This window comes from Centruroides sculpturatus, unplaced genomic scaffold, assembly GCF_000671375.1.
Source record: "Centruroides sculpturatus isolate CEXI.00-Female unplaced genomic scaffold, Cexi_2.0 scaffold224, whole genome shotgun sequence".
Lineage (NCBI taxonomy): Eukaryota > Metazoa > Arthropoda > Arachnida > Scorpiones > Buthidae > Centruroides > Centruroides sculpturatus.
In genome coordinates, this window is record NW_019384419.1 from 550154 (window position 1) to 554433 (window position 4280).

Below are 4280 nucleotides of genomic sequence, written 5' to 3' on the forward strand. Positions count from 1 at the left end.
GAGGATTACTGCCATCACTCGAACAGACATATCAAAAATATAAATGACGTTATTTACTTGATGACGTTAAAAACGTAGTTATAAAAGTGACCAATAAACGATCTGAATAATTTTTTTTTTCCTTTAATTTCCGCTAATCCACTGCTGCCATCTGATGATATTTATGGAAATTAAAAATTTGAATTTTATTTAGAGTTTTATGGTAAGATTTGTAAACAGAAAATTAAAAAGTAAATAAATAAATCAATTAATTAAAACTAAACGTAGATAAATAGCAATATTCTTCATTTATGACTTAGAAAAATTGTGTTGAGGGAATCAATTTATAACCAAGTATGGATTCATTTTTCATCAATGTCATCTTCCTGAAGGGTTTAAATGAATACAAGAATATTTTTCTTACTCGATATCGATAGCAGACATATTAGCCTGAAGCATAGAAAAAAGTCTTCTATAGCAACGAGGTATTTGTTATTTTACCTCTCTAGAGTATTCTAATACTGTGAAAACCATTGCCATTTTCGGAGAGATTCTTTCATTTCTTGGCCCAGATAAGAGCCAGACTTGATGATTTTACGCAGAATAACACACTCAACACTCTCTATTGAATACTTTTCTCTTTCTAACTCACTCTTATCCTTTCTATTCCATTCTAGAAGTAGGTTTTTACCATTTATTCGGTTGAAAGGTACTGGAATGAGTGGAGACAATCTAACAGTAAATAGCACTATTTAATCTTAAAATGTAAAGAAAATTTAAATTCAGGAAGATTTTCTATTTAATTAAAATAATAATGCAATTTAAATTATTTATAATTATTTAAATTTTTATATTTTAATCCATTTTTTTCCTATTTATCTGCGTTATTGTATTTATCAACATGTAGNCGAATTTCGATTGTAAAGTTTATTGGATATTTTCCAACTAAATTTATAGATATAAAATAAAATCTGTGTAAACCGGAATTCCACACTACTGAATATTTTTTTTCGGTTTGGCAGGTTTCCCGTTTTAAACAGGTTTCTTTAAACATTAGAAAATTCGCCTAACTGCAATTTTTTTTATCATATGTTTAATTTAAAATATATGCTCTCCATCTCAAATTAGTAGTGGATTGCCCCTGTACATCATTCTTTTCCTTTAACAATTGAGTTGTGCCGTCATCTGTTTAACACCTTTCAGGGGAATATTTTTGAATTTTTTCCCTGAAAGGTCCATAACGTGACTTTCTGGAAGTTAATCGAGACATTTAGCCCCTAAGCTTTTCATATCCAGTCTCGATTTTTATCCATCTAACTCCACTCTCGAGATTAATGAAGGACAGACAGACAGACAAACAATAGTGAAAATGTACAGGTCTTTTAATTTGAAAATTATACCACAATTATAATGTAAATTTAACATGATAGAGGACAATGGCAGTCAGAATTATTAGAATAAAGTTACTATATTGATATATCAACAATACTTGACATTTAGAATTCCTAATCCTTTGATAATGTTATTGACAATTATTAATACTTATTACTTATTTGTAGTGTTAACTTATAAAATTTTTATCTGTTATAAAAAGAAAAAACTCCCATGTTTATTTTCGTTAATTTTTTTTCTAGTTATTAATCACCTTTACGAGAATTCCACGAATACCAAAATCTTATTAATATTAATGGATGAAGTAACATGACTAACATTTATTCAGTTAAGAAAAATATAATTAATTAATGTACAATTTCTATATTATTACTTTATGTTTTTCATTATTACAGTACTATTAGGCAATACGTAAGAAGAATTTACATTACTTTCATTTTAGTAAAGTGTATTGTTGTTGTGTATGCAAATTCATGCAATTATATTGCTACTTTTCCATGCGTGTGTTCTGTATTTGCTCGGGTTTTTGGAGGGTGAATTCTAGCTATGTTTACCTGGTATTGCTTAAATCTATAAAACAAGCCTTCACATAAATATTTACGACTATCGCTCCTTCGCATTGCAAAGCGCTTTCGACACACTTAAAGTGATACGCTTTTAAAGCTTTAAAGCACAGGAAATGATACTTATTTTATTAATTTATGACACTATAAACATATTTAGAATAGTTTTAAATAATTTTATATATTGTAAATCAGTAAATACTTTACATAGGACCTACTATAACATTTAATATTACTATTAACAATGCAAGATATTGCTTTATAAATTTTCAAAATAATCATTAAAATAAGAAATTTCATCTTTAAAGTGAGAAAATTAGCCTTAAAATTATTAAAAGTATTAAAATGTGTCATTAAATTTATCACGGCAGCTCACATTCATCCACTTTCAAGTCTATGTTTTCAATGGCCACCTGCCACCATATCAGACATAACTTTCATTCTTTGTAATTGAATTATTAGAAAAGCTGTGACTCATTTTAAATACCAATTATTATTAAAAAATCATTTGCATTTTTTTAACTCGGTGTGAAACAAATTGACGTAACTGCAACGAAATATAAAACCAAAATATAAATGACCCATAACACACGTGTTTGTCACAAGCTGGATAGTATCAATCCATGTTTGGTAAACGTAATTCAGCATTCATTCTATTTAAACTATTCATTATTTAATTAAAATCAAAATAATTAATGACACGTCACGTTTATATGTTATATTTTTCATCGATTACTTCTATATTGTATTATAAAACTTGTCTAAAACGGAATCTTAATAGGACTTAAACCTGCCTAAAACGGGAAAACAGCAGAATGCAGCGATTTTCTGTGTTAAAAAAAACCTGTTTAAAACGGAAACCAAAACATTCAATTATCTGCGAGTCCTGCTTACACAGGTTAATAAACAATGATTAATTTTTGGACTCTGGCTGTGTTTTTGACTCCTCAATTACCCCTTCTATGGATCCTCAATTTACTAATTTTTTAAAATTAATTATAAAATAGTAGTAATTATTAAATTTACTTGTTTAAAAATTAATAATTTATAAAATATATATTTGATTTTTCTTATTGTAATGTTGATATATGATTGGCATTGATATTGCTTCTCTTATATTCAGCAAATGTACACTTGAAATATCTTCGATTCCATCTGCCAAAAATCGAACAAATTTATGGAAATTGCACGTCAAATATCAACTTAAATCGATATTTTTGGGGTAGAAAATTGAAAAAAGTAAAGAATTTCCGTCGTTTTTTTTATTCTAAAATAATAAGAAAATGTGCGGTAAAACCTGCTCAAAACGGAAACAACCTGCATAAAGGGGAAAAATTCTTTAAAATAAAGCTATTATACTAAAAAAAACCTGTTTAAAACAGAAACCTGTGATACCAGAAAATATATTCGGTACCGAGAGAGTCCGGTTTAGGCAGGTTTTACTGTATTATGTGCTAAATTCTATAAATAATTAATTGAACAATTTACTATGTTCAATTACATTACATTAAAAAATCATTCCTATTATGAAATAGTCGTTAAAGTTTATTGATTATTTATCAATTTCTCAAGTCAAATTAAACACGAGATCATATTTAACGCAGAAAATAGATTCAAAAAAATTATATAACTTAATCTATTTTCACCTGACGAAGGCGAAGATTTGTAGAGGAAATAGCTGACAGACCGACACACGTCATCAGACGATGTGTCATTTGTTACCATTATTTTTTTCTTTTTTTTACGTTGATGTGTCTAGAAAGTCACTTAAGCTGTAGTTTCCAGTTCAAAAAAGTGTTAAAAATTATAATTTATTAGTTTTCTTTTAATGGCATAGTTATTTATGCAATTAGTTTAGTTTACATTCAAGTTTTACTCGTTAAATGGTTTTATTTTCTTAAGAATATTTTAATAAATTAAGAGTAAAAACATTAAACGTATTAAAAAAGCAAGGAAATACATATAAAACGAAGTAAATACATCAATAGCTGAAAGAACACAGATACAAACACAATACATAAATGCTTAAAGTTTGTATTTACATGTAAGAAATAAATATCAAGAGCTTATACATAAATACATATAAATGTGTACAGAAAAGTTTATATACAAGACTTGTACACAAACATATCAAACATATAATATACAAAGAAGCACACATACAAGTCGACCCCCCTATAATACTGTTGATAATTCCGTTTTATATGAATTCCATGTTGTACGAGTCACTTAGATTTTACAAATACGTGTGCTGGGCTGTGAACGGTTCACGTATTTGTAAAATCTAAGTGACTCGTACAACATGGAATTCATATAAAACGGAATTATCAACAGTGTTATAGGGGG